The sequence below is a fragment of the Uranotaenia lowii genome, chromosome 1 (assembly GCF_029784155.1).
Source record: "Uranotaenia lowii strain MFRU-FL chromosome 1, ASM2978415v1, whole genome shotgun sequence".
NCBI classification, from domain to species: Eukaryota; Metazoa; Arthropoda; class Insecta; order Diptera; family Culicidae; genus Uranotaenia; species Uranotaenia lowii.
Window position 1 is genome coordinate 66,804,246 of NC_073691.1, and position 20,166 is coordinate 66,824,411.

A 20,166-nucleotide genomic window follows, 5' to 3' on the forward strand; every position below is an offset into this window, starting at 1 on the left:
AAATGTCGCAGTTCACTGATAAACCTCTTACCCACATCTTTAATCAGTCCCTCTTACAACAGGAATTCCCTTCCATCTGGAAAAAATCACATACGAGTCCAGTCCACAAAAAAGGTGACAAACAAGATGTTCTTAACTACAGAGGTGTCACATCGCTAGCTGCATGCTCAAAGGTAATGGAGAGAATCGTCAACGACGTTATGTTCTCAGCTTGTCGGAACTGGATCTCTGAGAATCAGCATGGATTTTTCCTTAACGATAGGTAACTTCAAACCTAACAGTTTTTACATCCTTCTGTTTATCGAAAATGGATGGCGGCAAACAAATCGATGCTATTTACACAGATATTTCAGCTGCATTCGATTCAGTGAACCATGAAATCCTCCTTAAAAAATTGCAACGCTTGGGATTTTCTGAAAGACTGTGTACAGTGTGCATAGATAAAAAGTTACCTAAGGAATCGCCGATTGGCTGTTAAAATTGGTTCTGCTGAATCCTTTGATTTTATCCAAACTCTGGCGTACCACAAGGCAGCAAGCTGGGTCCATTACTGTTTACGCTGTTCTGCAATGACTTAAATTTGCTACTCATTACTCATTGGATGTGGTGTTCTTCAGTATGCGGACGAGCTAAAAATATATTAAGTTATAAACAGTCTAGCTGATTGTTACGTGTTACAATTCTTCCTGGACATAGTAGTGAGCTGGTGTGCCTATAATTTATTGGTTTTGAGCGTTTCAAAGTACTGGATTATCACATTTGGGAGCAGGAAATATCCTTTCTTGTATAATTACAATATACTGGGTGAGCAGTTGCATTGTGAGGAGGAGATAAAGGATCTTGGTGTCTTATTGGGCAGTCGTATGACTTTTAAACGTCATTACTCTGTGGTACTTGAGAAGGCCAACTGTATGCTGGGATTCATCATACGTTTGAGTAAAGAATTTACCGATCCGATCTGCCTGCGAGCCCTGTATTGCTGCCTGGTTCGATCAATACTGGAATCGGCGAACCTGGTATGGTGGCCTTTCGAAGCTGCTTGGATTACGCGTTTTAAGGCAATTCAACGACGATTTGTGCGGTTTGCTCTTCGTGAGCTACCCTGGAAGAATCCTTTAAACTTGCCACCTTACGCTCATCGTTGTGCTCTGGTTGGTCCTCAGACGCTATCGAATCGCCATTCAATCGTCCAATCTCTATTCGTGGCAAAGATTTAACGAAACGAAATCGATTGCGCATGGCTGCTTTCCCGATGTAACATCTATGCACCAGAACGAACTCTTCGCAATCGAAATTGGCTCTCTCTGGAATCAAGAAGCACGCGCTATGGCAGCAACGACCCTCTACGTTCCACAGTAACATGATTTTTACGTCATTTTTCACACTTTGACTTTAATGTATCCATTTCAATTTTTAGACGTCGGATTGAATCTGATTTAAGTGTACAATTACGAAACTAAGAATGCCTATCATGTTATGTACATATAGTATTAAGTAGATCATTAAGACACCTATGTCAGATGATATTATTTTCAATAAACGACAATAAACAACAAAGGGAATTTCCTAGATTTAAAGAGCCGCACTTTATTTTATCCTTACTTCAAATAATGGTGACTCCCGGTTAACAAAAATATTTTTTAACAATCTTGAAAATTTTGTTCACTTGAACTCATGTTCAAAATTAGAACGAAGAACATGAATTTTTGAAAATTTGTGAAATGCTTTCATGGATTTGAAAAAGGACATTGAGAAAGGGAATTCAATATTTGAAAAATTTAAAAACAAAAAGTTTTAAGAGAGAAATTTAATGCACATAAAAAATACTATCAGTATTCAATGCATTATTAAAATCATCAGCAGATATTCATATTTGATAGGAATGGTGGAAAAGCAAATTTATTTTTTAAATATTCCATTCAAGAAAAACAAACTCTATTTAATCTCAACAGTGAGGACTTTATCAAGGGAAAACTTCCCATACCACCGAAAAAAATTTCGTCATGCTTCCAAATGCTACATCAGACTTTTATGAAGAACGTTTCTTGATTTCTAAATCCCAACTTGACTGCAAACAAGATACTGTTAATTTGTTGTATAGTAGTTATTTATGGTTTCTTTTTTAATCCTGGGAAGTATTATCTGAACTAAGGAATGCTTATGCTGCGTCCGTTTACTCTAGAAAACTTCGAGGCTTTTCAAAACTTTTACACATTGAGCTAAAGAGCCGCAGTTATACAGCCGACCTATGAGTTAGCCAAATGTTGAACTTACTTAATGGTCCCGCGGCGATTCTCCGGCGCATAGGGCCGTGGTAAAAGACCTCCACTGTTGACGATCCGGATCCAGCGTCTTCACTTGGTCCCAATCAAAACTCTCGTCAACAGTTCGTATATCGGCGGCTCGGCTCCTCCACCACGAGGTTCTGGGCCTGCCTCTTCTTCGATACCCATCTGGATTCCAGTCAAGCGCCTCTCTGCAAATCTCGTTTTCATCTTTTCGCAGCGTGTGCCCAATCCATCTCCACTTACGTTCCCGCATCTCGATTTCTAGCGTCCTTTGAGGACACCGGCGAAGAAGTTCCACGTTTGAGATCCAGTTGCCAGGCCACCAAGCGCGGATGATATTCCGCAGGCAGCGATTCACGAAAACTTGCAGTTTTCGCGTCGTGACCGCATATGTGTACTATTTTCTGTGTTGGTCTCCATCGACTTGGTCTTTCCGACATTGACTTTGAGATCTGAAAACTTTCCGTGAGATCGTCGAGTTTGCTCTGCATATCCGGTTGTGTTAGGGCGAGCAAAACAATATCGACCGCCAGGTCAAGGTCGTTCAGTTGCTCCATTGTTGAAGTATTCCACGGCAATCCTCGGTTCGGTGAACAGTCGATCGATCCAGTCAGAATCTCATCCATTACGATTAGAAAAAGCAGCGGTGATACTGTACATCCCTGTCTCACTCCAGCAGTTACCGGGATTGGACTAGACAAGACACCGTCGTGCAAGACCTTGCATGAAAATGCCTCGTACTGTTCTTCGATGAGATGGACTAGTTTCTCTGGGACTCCTGGTCGCCTTAGAGCCGCCCATATGTTTTCATGGTTCAGTTGATCGAATGCTTTTTCGAAATCAACGAAAATCAGCAGAATTAGTTGATTTGTTCCAATATGATTCGTAGCGTTGTGATGTGGTCCACACATGATCGTCCGGATCGGAATTCAGCTTGTTGCCGTCGAAGTGTAGCGTCGATTTTCTCCTGGAACCTGTTCAGGATCACATTGCAGAGTTCTTTGAGGGTTGTGAGGCATGTGATCAACGTTATGCCTTGCCAGATACCGCACACTGACAGGTCTTCTTTCTTCGGGACTTTTACGAGGATACCCTGCAACCAGTCGGCCGGGAATGTTGCATTTTCCCAAATGTCAGCGAAAAGACGGTGCAACATTTGTGCTGACAAGGCGGGGTCGGCTTTCAGCATTTCAGCAGGGATGCAATCGATCCCAAGTGCTTTGTTGGATTTCATGTCTTTGATTGCCGCTTCTATTTCAGCCAGCGGCTGCTTCAGAGTTGACGCCATTAATGCGACATACTCTTGGCGCTTCGAGCTGCGGGTTCTGTTGACCATCGCTATTTGTGACTTGGAAGAGTTGTTCAAAATGCTCAGTCTAACGCTTGAGCTGATCTGTCCGATCTGTCAGCAGCTGGCCTGCTTGGTCTTTCAGCGGCATTCTTGCATTAGTCCTCGCAGCACTAAGGTGACGAGAAATATCATATAGTAATCGGATATCTCCATGGCGGCGGCTAGGGAGTTTGTCCAGGCTCTCTTCTCTCGTCTACAAGTTCGTTTTACTGCATTTTCCAGCTCTGCACATCGTAAGCGGGCGGCTGCTTTGGCTGACCCGGTACAAGCCTGCTCAATATTCACCTCTCAACAATAATTTAATAGATGCAAAACATAATTTCAAACGAAACTCTTCGATGAGGTGTCCTCATTTTAATAGTGAATACAAAACACCCGACGCCCGATTGAAACACAACTTCGGACAAACATAATGCAAGCCGATACAACCGAGCATAAATTCCGACATGGTGAAGTTTCCAATTTTCATAAATATGAAAATTGATGGAAGAATAAGTTGAAGGCTCCTTCATTGGAGCGCAACATATCATCACGTGATTTTCCCACTTATCCCCTGGCAAAGTGTCCCTGGTCCACACATCCGCTGTGCCATATGTGCTTCGTGAAAATTTTTACTTATTCTTGTCACTTTATCTCATCCTCGTCACACGCCGTCTCCGGGCTTGTGTTGATGGAAAGTTTTTGGGTACGGCGACGAATAGAAAATCCGGGATGCAGTTACTTGGGGCTACAGCTGATTGAGTAGCCAGCTCTTACGAACGTTAGTTAGGAAATAGCAACGAACAAAAAAAAACCCCGATGCCGGAGAAAAGAAAACTTGTTCATTTTACAGCTTGTCGACGACATAGCTGCCCACATTCCGGGATGGCGGTAACATTCCGGTTTTCCCTCCGACCGTCCTTGGTCTATTTGGGGACAAAATTCATATTTCCGGCAAGTCATGTTGTTCCGTATGGTGACGGAGAAGTCTGAAGGCAAATTTTCTCCCTTTTCGTTCGACGATCCAGTAAGTTATTTTTTTCCGTCAACGCTGAAACTAGATTAAAGTTTTTCACTTTGAGGGGTATTAGCTGGAGGAAGTTTTTCCGGGGCTTTTTTGCCAGACCGCTATTTTGCATGTTTTATGAAGGATCTTCCGGAGAAGAAAATACAACAAATGAAGTGGCCCCAAAAATGTATGAAAAATTTATGAAACATGTATGTAGATTTTTCAAAACATGAGCAGACATGCTGTGTTATACGTGGTTATACATTAATTTCGTATTAGTTTCAATCAATTCATTGCAAACGCGTGATGATAGATTTTCGCGTTTAGCTGTGAGTCAAACTGTAAGTATATTTACAGTTAGACTCACAGATAAATGCGAAATAAGCTTAAGTTAGAAGCTTTAATCCGTTTACGTCGTTTCAATCACAGTAGACCAATTTTGAAAGGTTGACTAAATTTGACTAATTCCGGCGTTATTAGGTTCCTTAAATATGTAAATAGGTATTTAAGCAATTTAGCTCTGAAAGGCCTTTTGAAAACCAAGCCTCGTAACGAAAAAAACACCAGAATAATTTTCGAAATGAAAATTTCGGATTCCTACTAACACCTTGTGTAATTGATTCTCCCAAATAGTAACCAAATCGAGAAATAATTAAGCCGTAGATCTCGACTCAATTCGCAGCATCCCAGCAGAGCTACTTGACGCGTATGAATAAATGAGCAGACAAGTAGTGAATAAATTTTTAATTACCAATTAAAATGAGGTCAGTCCATTTGAGTTTGTACCTTCACAACACACCCGCCTCAGCTGCTCCACCAATATGCCTTTTTCCATCCCAGAAGTACGTTGTTCAGTCATCTCTAGAGTTCTATTTGGCGAACGAGCGAAATATACGGAAAGCGGCCGCCAGATTGCACTCTTGCGATGATGACCACCACTTGTTAGCGTATTTTTTTCCTCACGCTTTAAAACCTCGTCAACTTGTTGGTTTGGTTTGAGCTCATTAAGCCTTGATGTATACTACTGTTTTTTTTATATATAATTTTTCCACCCGGCGTTTTTCTCGCACTTTTCCACCACCGCGCTATGATTAATCGCTTTCCCGGATAAAGTTTAAATTTGCTGCAATTTCTTTTTTTTTATATTCTCCTCTCTCGCAGCAACAGTGCATAATTTCAATGAACTTTTAAGCGGGAGGATTATTAGTTTCGCAAAAGTTGATCGTTGTATGTAATCTCATTTGAACTGATTTTTATCGGAGGTTTTTTTTTTTCATAGAAGTCGAAGGAGTTAATGAAGACAAACGACATCGATTCGACGCTAATCGTTCTTCAAACAAATGAGTATCGATAGAAATCGTTTAAATCTTTTCATATAATGCATTCATTTTTTAAAGCCAAATTATTTTATTATTTAAGAAGATAAATCACCGTGAATTTGTTTTATGAAATTGAGTTGCGGCTTTATCGGTGAAGGCTTAAGAGTTGAAAAGAGCGAAGAGCATTTGGTATAGAAGCTTGACCACATACTTAATTCTTTGTCCCGCACCAACTCACTGCATTGAAGAAGAAGTACCCAATAGAGGAGGAACTACATTTATCGATACAGTCAATTATGGATGGTTCGACCGCCACTTGAGTGCACATGTGCCGAACGGACAAAAAAAAATCTATTCTTAAATAATAAAATAATTGGGCTATAAAAAAAAAATCAATCGTTCAAAAAATAAGCGAAAATAGTTAGACCATACGCGACAACTCAATCCAGTTGGAACGTGTGCACAAAACGAAAATGAGAAATCTACCTAACCATCGATCGAACGATATTCGCACAATAGAAGGCTTAACAGAGCAGCCACATGCTAATTTTTTGTCCTTTCGGCACATGTGACACAAATGTAGTGCCTCCTCTATTGGGTACTACTTCTTCAAACAGTTAATTGGTGGCCTCACCGATAAAACCGCAACTCAATTTCTTAATGCATTCAATCCGTTGCTATTTAGTAGAAAACTCGAAAATTATAATTCAATGAAATCTATACCTTTACATGAACAAATATAAAATTTAAGAGTGGCTTGCGTGTATGTTTGTTTGCTTAGAATAAAAATTGGACTGGGGGGGGGAAGAATCGCGACCAAAATCAGTACATAAAGGGTGTCCACGATCACTTCCATCTGTACCGTTGAGCCGTCAACACGTACGCCGGAGCATCGTATCGTTGCTGTGTACCTGCAGGAACATTTTACATTATTTATTTTTTCCTTACCTGTTTTTCAATCAGCACTTTTCAGTGCTAAAATTATTTTCATTTTCTTTTATTCATATTTTCTCTTTTCTTTCCAGCATGGGGAAGTCTTCGGCCGGCTCAAGGGCCGGAAGAAAACGGATTGCTGAACCTAATCCAGGGTCATCTGCCAAAAAAGTTGAAATTTCCAATTCATTCGATGTCCTTCATAACATCGGTGATGAGGAAATATTCATATTTAATTCTGATAAGAGTACTAAGAAACCTTCTTCTTCTTCTTATACTCTTAAAAACGAAAAGATTCCACCAATAACGGTCACGATTCCTGACTTCAATGCCTTTCGAAAAGAAATCGTCACTTCCGTCAATGATGTGAAGATTTCTTTTCAGATCGGTCGAAGGGGAACTGCTCGTATATTGGCGGAATCTTTTAATGATTTTCAAAAAAATTTAAATTATTTGAATAATAAAAAACACCAATTTTTTACGTACGACACTAGAGGTGATCGTCCTTTTAAAGTTGTACTTCGTGGTCTCACCGGCGATCAGACACCGGATGAGACCACAAATGAATTAAATTCTTTGTTAGGTTTTTCTCCAATTCAAGTAATTCAAATGAGGAAAAGAACCAACACGAATAAACCCAGTAGTGTTGGTTTTGCTCCTGAACTTTATTTGATCCATTTTAAAAAGGATCAGGTTAATAATTTGCAAATTCTTGAAAAGGCTCGTCTTATGTTTCATTGTCGAGTCAAATTCGAACCTTTTCGTAAATCTTCTACCAATTTTCTTCAAAATATTACGCAATGTCGTCGTTGTCAAGCTTTTTGTCATGGCACTAAAAATTGTAGAATGAATGCCAGATGCATGTTTTGCGGCTCATTCGATCATGAAAAATCTAAATGTCTTTTTGGTGGTGATAAGCCAAAAACAGATTTTTTTAAGTGTGCGAATTGCGCAGGTAATTATTCCTCGAATTCTCTAGATTGTCCCGTTAGGGCAAAAATTGTTGCTTCTAGGGAAAACCCCAAAGTTTCCAGAAAAGTTTCTTCTCCTCCTTCCTCTTTTTCGTCTACACACGTCAGACCGGCAAACAACCTGCCTGTTCGCAGTCAGCCTCGGCCTATATTGGAATCACGGCTGGGTAATACCCGAAGTGATTTTAATGTTACCTGGGCTGATTCTGCGCCACAGACTCGTTGTTTATTGTTCTCAGAGGTGGTTGAAAATGGGTTGCCCTCTTCAGGTTTAACTAATAAAAATGGGAAAAAACCAAGTCTCAACTACTTTTTCTTCTCCTTCCTCTTCTGATTCTAACAATTTTGTTGATTTGGGTGAGATTACTGAGGAAAAATTAAAATTTTTGCATCAAAATTTAATGGAAATGATGCAACTTATGTTGAAAGCAAATTCAATGTTTGAAGCTTTCCAAACTTCTTTTAATTATGCTAACAAAATTATTATGACTTCACGATTCCCTCATGGATCCAAATAGATGTTTAAATATTATGAATTGGAATGCTAGATCTTTGCTGGCTTACCAAGATGAATTCTAGAGTTAGTTTTGATTAGGTCGTATGAACTAATATAAACAAAATTGAGTTATTGACTGCAAACGATTGATAAACATGTATTCAATGTTGGGTAGAAACATCGTTACATTTGATCGATAAATAACTTTTACAAAATGATTTAAATTTAGGACGTAAAACCACTTCCTCATTTTTGAGTGCAACTTGGTTTCTGCTACGTTTTGCACTGCACTGGATTGGCGTCCCAGCAAACATTTAAGAGGGTATTTCACAGGAACAACAGAATTAATCAAACGAATATACCAGATGAAAAGATTGTATTAAACTTACCAAAATAGCATATAGCTATAAAAGTGGAGGCGATATATCTACAATGACAAGATTTTAACGATTCGATTTCCCCACCAAATGCAAAATATACGATTTGAAGTAATTTGAGTAAAACGAAAAAAGAATTTCCCCGACCGAGATTTGAACTCCAGCCTCTTAGTTGTCTGTCCGGTATCTTACCTCGATGCCAACTCATTAGTTAAAATGATTCGCGCTATAGCTCTATATTAGACTGGCCCATAACAAAAAAAATCCTTATATTTCACGCGGCACCCCTTAGATTGGTGCATTTAGGTGAAAAAATGACTTTCTGAAAGTTTCAGGTCATTTGGCAGAAGCACGAGCTGGCGCAAAGGACTTAAAATTTGTATGGAGATTTTCGGCAAAATGTATGAAAAATTGGCATACTTTCACTCTTTGTGTTCTAAAATATGTTTCCAGTATGCTAGAAAGCTCAGAATTTCAGGAATTGTAGACCAAACAATGACAAACAAGTTTGTAGAAAATTGTGACGCGATACGAGTTGACTGAGATGAGTTATCCGCAATTGAATGTGTGATATTTTTTTTCGCATTTCTTTGATATATCGTGAACGGTGTAACCGTTTGTTACAAAATTCTTGTTGTTTTTAAATTGGTACATTGTAAAGTTTGAGTGAATGTTCATTTGTTTTATTTCCTGTTAGGTTTAAATAAAATATTGTTAGACGTAGGTTAAGTTAGGAACAGAATTTGTTAACACACTAGACAACACAACATGAAGTGGGTTGAATGCAACCGGAAAATTCTCCCAATTGCAAATGGAAGGAGATTGCATGCAACTTCGTTGGCAGAAGAAAATGGTTGCAGCGTTAACGCCTTCATACTGGCGCGATTTTGCCAAGGCACAAAGGAGGTGATTTCAATTCAATTTGATCGCCAACGGTCATTAGTTAAACAGGCGTGAGTGTGATCAAACCGATATAGTGGAGCAAAGAAAGTGGTGAAAAAGTGTCACGGTGGCCATTTCGGACTACTTACAGGACACGAGCCTTATTCAGGACCCTTTTTTCCTTACCATAAAAACCCTTTCTCGCTACTCAAGCGGCAAGCCGTTTGACAAGCACCCGATCACACTCCTCGGCCTAGTGGGCCCAGTAGCCCACTACGTCTAACCCGTAAAAGATCTTCGAGATCCTCTGGTCTGCGGGCCATTAACGTAAAGGAGGATTTTCCCTCGGATCGGGGAAGACCCGATTCTAATTTCCAAGGATTCTACCAATTCTTCTCGATTCTACCAATCAGGTCAGCCTGGGTAGGTCGATTGAGTCAAAGAAGGAAGCGCCTGTGATATCCCCCCCCACTCCACGTTAGAGTCAGTACAGTCTCAGGAAAGACTGACTCTAGTAAGCCACCATTTTGTTCGGCGGTTGGACCCACGCGTCACCGCTGATCGCCAACATCGTAGCTACCACCCAGTTCAGCATCCAGCAAGCAGCAGCAGAGAACCAGCAGCGAGCGCTCGCCAGTCGACAACAGCAGCAGCAGCGAGATAAGTCAAAGTTGCATTCTCCCACCCATTACACTACACAAAAATACACACTTTTAATTGAAATAGACCGGTTTTATTTTCCTTCAGTAGACTTCATTTTCTTTCAATAAATAATTTATTCCGTTACAAAACAGTTTTATATATTTTGGTGAAACAAGACAAACGAGCCTTTGCTGTACCGTTGAACGCGTAGCCCCTCCAATTACCCTGTGGTTCGCCGACTCTGAGACTAAGTCAAAGAGTCTCGTGCCACTGAGTTAGCACAAGTAATTCCGATAGTTTCATAAACAGTTTCAACGGTGTATGGGCTAATAATCGCACTCACTTGATCGCATCGTCACACAATGCAGCAGCTCATAGTTTATCAAACCTTTCTTTGAACTTTTTGCAAAGATATTTGTTATAAAATAAGCTACAATTTTGCCGAGGACACAAACTTTCTATCTGATATTTTTATTGTGTGACAATGCGATCAAGTTAGTACTATACACCGTTCACGATATATCGATGAAATGTGAAAAAGATCACACATTCAATTGCGGATAACTCATTATAGTCAACTCGTATTGCGTCACAATCTTCTACAAACTTGTTTGTCATTGTTTGAACTACAATCCCTGAAATTCTGAGCTTTCTAGCATACTGGAAACGCATTTTAGAATACAAAGAGTGAAAGTATGTCGATTTTTCATACATTTTGCCGAAAATTTTCATACAAATTTTAAGTCCTTTGCGCCAGCTCGTGCTTCGGCCAAATAACCTGAAACTTTCAGAAAGTCATTTTTTCACCTAAAGGCACCAATATAGGGGGTGCCGCGTTGAAAAAAATGTTGTAAAAATCATCCCATACAAATTTGGGCCAGTCTACTCTATATGTTAGATTTTCTGTTCACGAACCGGTCGAAGGAAAAAAGAAGGAAGGATCGCCCATTTATCGTAAATCAGTTCACTCAAATCGTAAATGTCGAATAAGCGTATTCTCAACTATTTGGAGACATATTTACGAATTGACTAAACTGCTATCCGATTCAACTTTTTTGGGCAAAGCTTGTCCTAAATGAATGATAGAAAATCACTCAATACCAACTTGTTTACGATGGTTATTGAAAATGTATTAATATTCGATTTGGATTATCATTTCTATTACGATTTCATGTTTGCTGGGGTGCAAAACAAAGGTTCCAAAATAACAACTCGGAAAGCTGGTTCTTGCGACATTATTCATTTTCTCAGAAAATGCTTCGGTTAGTGTTGAGAAATAGAAGTTTTCAATGAAATTTGTTTTCGAATATGGTTTAAACTACATATCTGTGTAGAATGAGTGGTTCTTATAAGACGCGGGGTAAGTTCAAGTGATATTTTTATGACTTAACAAATTTTTAGCATCACATTTTGTTCCTACAGTGGCCACCGTCATCATTGGATAAGTTTCCGCAACTGAATTCATTAATGGTTATTGGAGTTAATGGGAGTAACGAGCCATTTACATCCGACAATGGAAATTTGATGGAGAGTTCCTCGCAGCCCCGATTTCAAGCTGTTGCAGCTAGGGAGAGGAGATTTTTCCAATGCAGAAGGGTACAGATTTTAGAAGGACTTGATTTGATAACAAGGGACCGCCCTACGATTGTTGTGCAATTTACAGGAATGTTCTGTAGAGCGCATATCACCCGCAGGGATCCAGACAATGTTCCAGTTATTTAAAAGTAAGTTCTCTTTCTATTTTGCTTTTTCAGACACATCCACCAAATCACATGGCCACTCTGCAGAAAGCCGAATCTTGTTGGAAATCATGCAAGTGAGCAGAAATAAGCGAATTTTAAGACGATATAAATCAAGCTTTAAGATAAAATTTATGAATTTTCAAAACCTCGTTTAAGCCAAATCCGTTATACAAAAGGTTGTAAGTGCATAATCACACGAATTACGATTGTGTTGATTACACTAGCATGTTTCTTATTTATTGTTGAATTGAAAACCGAATTTTTAAGACAGTTTTGATCCATATTTTAAATACTAGAATTAAAAATGTGTTATGATATTTCAACATTGATTTTCTCGAAACACCTCAGGTGGTTCATACGACTTAATCAAAACAAACTATAGAATTCTTTTAATTTTTGAAAACTCAAAACATACATATTGCTGCCATCACTGAACCTTTTTAAAGCCAGACAATAACTTGAAAAGCAATGCTTTCTTTACAGTTTTGAGAAATGATCGACTTGATCGACAAGGTGAGGGTGTAACTATTTTCATCAATAGTCGTCTCAAATTTAGACTTCTTCCTTCTTTCAATACAAAAGTCTTAGAAACAGTTGGAATTGAATAAGAAACGTTTATGGGGAAAATTATAATTATTGTCGAATATTTGCCGTTTCAATGTAGCGGTGAACAGAAAAATTTTTGAAGGAAGATTTACAAAAACTCACCAGAAATAAATCTATTTTTTTTATAAGTAACTTTAATGCAAAACACCGATCTTGGAATAATATTTCATCAAATTCAAATGGGACTATTTTATTTAATGACTTTATCTGCAGGTTATTATACTGTTGAATACCCTAATGGGCATACTTGTTTCTCTTCGATAAGAAACGCTTCCCCAATTGATTTGGTTCTAACGGATTTAGGCGAGCATTGTAGTCAATTAGTTACACATGCGGACCTCGATTCAGGCCACCTTCCAGTAACTTTTTCTTTATCCTTAAGTCCCATTAAAAACCCTTTAAAATCAACTTTTAACTTTCAAAATGCTGACTGGGAGCGATATAGGAATTTTATTGAACGTAATTTAGATGTAAACGATCCACTGAATTCAATTGAAGATATGATTTGGCTGTAGCAAATTTGACAACTTCAATAGCTAAAGCCGCTTCAATACCTAAAGTTAAACATAAATTTAATCAACCTTTGATCGATGATGATCTTCAGTTTTTGATACGACTGAAAATATTCGTCGACGTCAATATCAACAAACTAGGGATCCTTATTTGAAATTTATTTATTGCGACCTTCAAAAAGAGATCAAACGTCGTTAAAATTTCATCCGTAATGAAAATTTTGCTAAAGCAGTAGAGGACATAGAACCCTACTCAAAGCCGTTTTGGAAATTAACAGAAATTCTGAAAAAGCCCAAGAAACCAATTCCTGCTTTGAAAGATGGGGAAAAACTCCATTTAACTAATGCAGAAAAGCTCAAAAATAAGCCAAACAATTTGAGTCTGCTCATGATTTTAATTTAAAAGTTGTAAGTCCAATTGATGCTCAAATTTCTCTTAAATTTGATGATATTCTTTCTAAGCATAATGTATTTCAAAGTTCTTGTTAGACAAATATTGATGAACTTAAATTGATTTTTAAAAAAATTTAAAATATGAAAGCTCCGGAAAAAGATGGGAATTTCTATATTCTTATTAAAAAGTTGCTTGAAATCACTTTTAATTTTTTAGTTCAAATCTTCAATAAATGTTTTCACTTGGCTTATTTTCCCAATGAATGGAAAAATGCCAAAGTAACTCCAATTTTGAAACCTGGAAAAGTGTTTCAGAGCCTTCAAGTTATCGACCAGTTAGTTTGCTTCCTTCTTTAAAAACTACTTGATAGAGTTATTTTAAATAGAATGATGATTCACATTGATCAGAATTCTATTTTTCCTGATGAACAATTTGGTTTTCGTCATGGACATTCTACTACACATCAACTCTTGAGTGTAACCCATATGATTAATGCTAGCAAATCTGAAGGTTATTCAACTGGTGTTGCTCTTCTAGATATTGAAAAAACTTTTGACAGTGTTTGGTACAAAGGTTTAGTAGCTAAATTAGCTTGATTTGATTTTCCTGTATATCTCACCAAAATTATTCAAAATTATTTGACTAGCCGAACCTTACAAGTAAGCTATCAAAATTCATGCTCTGAAAGGACACCCATTAGAGCTGGTGTCCCTCAGGGTAGTATACTTGGGCCAATTTTATACAATATTTTTACTTCTGATCTTTCTGATGGACCAGAAGGAAAAGGAAGAAGATTATTTGCTGACGACACTTTGCTTTCAGCCAAAGGTCGAAATTTACGGGTGGTACGCAGGAGATTGCAACCAAATTTAAATTCCTTTTTGAATTACTTGAAAATGTGGAAAAAATTTCAGTTAATTATTGAGCTGACACCCAATTTAATGTAATAATGTAATCAAAATGTAATGATAAATTGGTACAAATAAAGACAAATTAAAAAAAATCAGTACTTGCCCGCACTGTGTATTGTGTTCTCCAGTGTTAGGCCAACGGACTTCGCTCAGTCCCAGAATTTAAAGCTTGAGGCGGCTAGCTTCTCTAGAAAGTTGAGCCAGCTTGCCTTGTTGGGCAAGGGTTAAAACGTTCCAAGTTCCAATTCGTGTCCGTGTTTTCATGCTTAAAGTCGTCTTTTTATACTTCACCATCTTAAAATGTCTGACATTGTGTAAAAATTATCCATCTGACAATTACAACAATTTTTGATTCCAAGGAGTCATTTTTTTTTCAAATTAAACTTGCAGAAACAAGACATTTTTAAAATATGTACTGCTTTTTAATGCCAGAGCTTATGTAACAGATAAGAACATTACCAAGCCATAATCATGAATGCGGACATTATCTTCGAGTTGAGCATAAAAGTGCCACTGAAACAACAACACACGCCTTTCGAGTCCTGTTCACATGAACCAATATGCCTATCCTACCCGAAGCAATTCATATTCAAATTTATTCAATCCGTGGTTTCACATCGCGTGGCAGCTACGCGACGAGGAGAAGAAAAAATCCTCAACACCATCCTGCGGATTGCGTAGATTTTGCGTATCATTTGACAACATAATCTGCGTGTTTCGCTACCCTCAGATTTTTGTCTTTCCGGGGGCCTCTATGTCTAAGCAGCTTTGCAGCGGATTTTCACGATGTTTGTTTTTCCTCTTTCTCAATCACACCTGTCACATTTGGGCTGGCTAACGCACCAAATTTCCACGCTAATGCCCAACACGATGGCTTTGTTCAGGAGAAAAAAAATCTCAACATGTGCCCCATTTCCGCATCTCAAGTGCGGATATTCGAAAATTCAATCAACCATTGAGGTTGTGGCACAGTTTAGGAACTTTCTAAAGCTACACCAAGTGTGAGGGTAGGACTTCATCTAGCGAAAAATGGAAGCGGAGACATCCTTTTCTTTTTTTCACATTAGATAGAAATGGGAAAATAGTAGAGATAAATAAACGCTGATAAGTTTTAGAAATATTTTCTGTCATATCATACCAAAAGTTAAAGTCTTTATGGATAATTTGGATTTGTTCAACAAATTTCGAACATGTTTTTTTTTATACACGCTTGGAATAATAGTGGCTTATCCCACTGTGAATTATGCTTCGGCACATCGCAATCTGCGATACTTGCTATAGTTACTAGTTCCAGCTCCCAAAGGAAAATTGAAGCAAAAAAGTTTCCGACATTAGTGGTAAAACACAGGCCACAGATTGTCGGTTTTCGACAATGGCTTCCTGGAGCTTTGACAAAGTGAGAAATCGTTCAAACTTTTTCGCCATCAAATTTCTGCCAAAGTCTGCTTGCTAGCTGGGGTACAATTATGTTAGATGCTAGTAGCTTAAACCGATAATCGGTTGAAATGAAAGAAAATGAGTGGAAAATTTACTTTACCTTATAAATTTGTTATTTTAACTTTACAGAAAGAGTGAAAAATAATGTTCAAAGTTTTGAATCAGTATTTGAGAAAAATATTTCACAAGACAAGATTGCTTTAATAAACAACACTTTGTACCCGATGACAATGTAGAGCTTCCAGCTAGAACACAAGCCAGAAGCATTTCCGCTTAAATTCCGTTTTCTTAAGGTTGTCATCATATTTCCTGCTCTCAATTTGTGCTTCCATTTGAACGTCAATAAACTTTACAAGATTACGGCTAGCTGAAAAGCCAAATCTTAGTCCAGTAAGACAACACAACAAGAGGAAAAACCACTAATAGCGTTGCTCCACCAAGCTCAGAAATCTTCCACGGCTTAGTCACAACGTGCTGTTTACATTGGGTGGCAGAAGAATAAACTTTATGTCATTTTAAGGCTGCCGGGAGTGGAATTTGCTCATTTCTTCTAAACAAAATCAGGATCTAAGGTTTTCCTACCTCTTGTCGTGACAAAGCGGAATTGTGAAAACGTTTCGACTTGGAGAAGCTGCAAAAAATACAAAGTAAAACATCCGGAAAGATCACATTCGAAGACCTGCTGCGGAAAAAGGAACAACAAAAAATAGCAAAACGTTGTGACGGCTTTCTCGCAGCAACCGTAAAAGATTATTAAGTTTTATCTTGTCACTTTTGCTGTTAACGTGGTCACGTCACTTTTTTATTTTAGTATTCGATTTAGAATTTCTTCCGGGACGGCACCCAGCTGCTAACATTGTTGTGTTGAGATTTTTTCTATGAATTAGGAAAGGACGCTTTGCCAGAGTGTCTCATTATATTATAGACCGACTCAACATTTTAAACTTTTATTTCGAGAGGTATTCTCTTGATAGTTTTTGCTAGAATATGAATTATAAAGTCAAAAAGCTTATACGGTCAGGTGACGAGACTCGCCAAGTTGATTATGCTCGACTACAGGTGTTTTGACCGCGCAACGTGAGTTTGAATGAGGTCAAATCTGAAGTCATTAGTAAATGGTATAATTTGGCGAGTAACGACACGTGACTCGCAGAACAAGGCTCCGTAAATTTCACATGGGTAAACTATTGAAACATAGAGGGCGAACACGGTTTTCTTGCGACACCAAATAAGTCATGCCAATTTTCTTATGATGTTTGGGATCAAGCCAAAATTTTAGGGTAGTTTAAAAAAAAAGTAAATCGATGGAGCCTTGAGTGTAAAATTGAATGCATTTTCGCTTGAGGAGGGCATCAAAGTCTTAACTGTGTCATCCAGTACCAGTTTCTCAGGTTACTTATTCCATTTTCTTGACATGTCCTTCTCGTCTTTGAGTGTCTTCATTCCCTTCCGAAGTTCCCGCTTAATTACTACCGAGTATTGCTCCATCGGGTGCAGCTCTGGACAGTTTGGTGGTGGGTTTATGTTCTTTGGAACAAGATGGCCAGAGTTGGCCTCATACCACTCCAGGACACTTTTAGAATAGTGGCATGATGCCAAATCTGGCCAAAATAGCGGAGTTTCGTCGTGCTGCCGCAAGAACGGCAAAAGGCGCTTCTCCAGGCACTCAGATTTGTTGATCTCGCCATTTACTGTGCCCTTTGTCACGAAAGGCTCACTCCTCAGGCCGCAAGAGCAGATGGCCTGTCGAACGAGATATTTGGAGGCAACTTTCATTTTCTTCTTCTTAAATTTGTCGTTCACTTAAAACTTGCTCTGGCTGGTGAAAAACTCCAACCCCGGAATTGGCTTGAAATCGTCTTTTGTATACATTTCGTCGTCCATCACACAGCAGCCATATTTTGTCAGTATCTTCTTTTATCTCTACGTACGTAGTCCAGCTCTCTTTTTTGAATTCTGGACGTAGCTTTGCGACATGCCGATCTTTTAAGCCAATCACGGCTTAAGACGTTTGGATCTGCCTCACCTTTCCCTCCGTCCGCGATTGGCAAGTGGACCAGCATCCAGCCCAGGAAAGTCCACCAGGTAGAGGAGAAGCCAACTAGCGCAAAGACGAGTGAAGGTGTAGGAACATCCTGTGCAGAAAGACCAGCCAATGCAGATGCACTAAGCACAGAGGATCACCAGCGCAGAAGACACGACATGCTCCCTCTATCCAGGTCGGTAAGACGGTTTCCGAGAGGGTTATTATCAACGTGGTCACGAGCTACGCTTCGATTAGTAAGGTGAACTCATTTCCGACAGCCGGGAGTAAAGCATGGATCACGATGAATCTGGTCGCATTAAAAAGGATTTATCTCGGAGCTATGTTAACGAAATAAAAATGTTTTGTAATCAAAATGTAGGAGTTTTATTGCACTTTAAAGGAAAAATAACGAAACAAATATTCCGATGTTGTTTTGATGAATTTTTGAACTTTTCGCGTACCACTCATCATAGTTTGGACACCCTATTCGCTGACCTCAGCGGCCATTTTGTTCCACAATCTCTTCATCTATGTTGCATCCCGAGTCGTTCTACCATTCTTCTTCATCTTCTGCTTGACAATTGACCAAAATTTTTCGATAGGGCGAAATTGAGGGCAGTTTGGTGGGTTGATGTCCTTTTCCACAAAATCCACCCGTTTATCCGATACCACTGTATTTAGTACCTCTTTGCTGTAGTGGCAGCTTGCCAAATCTGGCGAAAACTTTACTGGTCCTTTGTGAGATCTAATATACGGAAAAATGGTTTTGTTTTTCTCAAAAATCGGGGTTTTTCGTCCGCAGCTGCAAATACCTTGCCTGATCAAACCCTTTCTTGAAAATTTATCGGCCAAAACGAATTAGAACTTGGCGGGGACATCACCCCGACCAGTGGCTTTGTAAAATTTTTGGCCAGGAAGCCGCCCAAAATCCATTTTCACGCACTTTTCGTTATCCATGAGGATGCATCCGTCGTACTTCTTTAGAACCTTGTTGTATAACTTCCGGGCGCATCCTTTGGTTTCTACATTCTTCTTCAATGTCCGGTTTGGTTGCTTACTGGCCCGATAAGATCGTATTCCTTCGTGCAGACGAATTTCTTGGCGATGTCATATTCCGACTGCCCTGGGTTTACCTTGATCGTTCTCAACACCTTCAAATGCAGTTTCCGATGCTTAGATCCACTATAACGCTTGGTATGAACCAGCCAATCGATAGTATACATCTCACGGAAACATTTGATAACGCTGCACACGATCGATTTGACCATCTTTACAGATTTCGCGATTTTTGAACCCGACTACGACGGATTTTTGACATGGGTGTCCAAAATTAATTTTCGTCTCGCGGCTTCAATCTCGTGTAACTTTTTTGAAGCAAAACGAATAGTAATGAGATTTTCATTAGAGAGATAGAGGAGACATTTCCGAACAAAGTACTGTCAAAACATTCCAGATCCGACCATGATGGAATCTAGATATGGTGGTCTCACTTTGGCAAAAAGTAGACGAGGGTTGGATGCGGAGGAGGGGGTGAAACGCAGCCGAAATTTGACAGCTGGCTGTTTGGCTGGCTGCTGGCTGGCTGGGATACCAGGTGCTCTGTTTTTTTGTAAAACACGAAGTTTTGCCAATCATCAAGATGTTGCTTAGACAAAGATTTCGAAACAAAATCTTCCGGCTGAGCTCCGGGCTGGTAAGCAAAGCTGGAAGAGGTTGGACCTATAAACGACGGTGCCAACTTTGTCGGTAGCGGTGAGTAACATTAATTTTACATTACTTATGACAAATTTATGCTTATTAAACACTTTTTTTTCTTTCAAGAGCTATCTAGAAACAGCAGAAAGTCATCGAATCGGATGGTAACATAGCAAGGCGTTACATTCCATCGTCCGAGAAGCGGCTGCAGGAACATCCGATCTTCATCGAGATGAAGAAGCTGCTTCAGGATTCGATGAGTGGGTTGGGGAATCAGTTTGATCCACTGCCGACTGTTGATTGTCCGGAATGGATCGAGCCCTGAAGGATTCCTGCTGTCCAATTGCTCGTCATCCTCGAGTGCGCAGCAAAGCTCCAGCTCAGTGCTGCTCGTGGGTGGTGGTGAAGGTAGATTAATCGTTTATGATTTAATCATGAAAATTATCATTAGTAGAATTTATAGCATTCTTTTAGCAGAACCGATTAATTCATGAAACGTTCCAACCAGATTCCAATTGGGTTTTCCAGGTGAATTTGTGTAAAATATCATGATTTGCTAAGGTTTTGCTTCTGTGGTAAAAATAATAGATCAATAC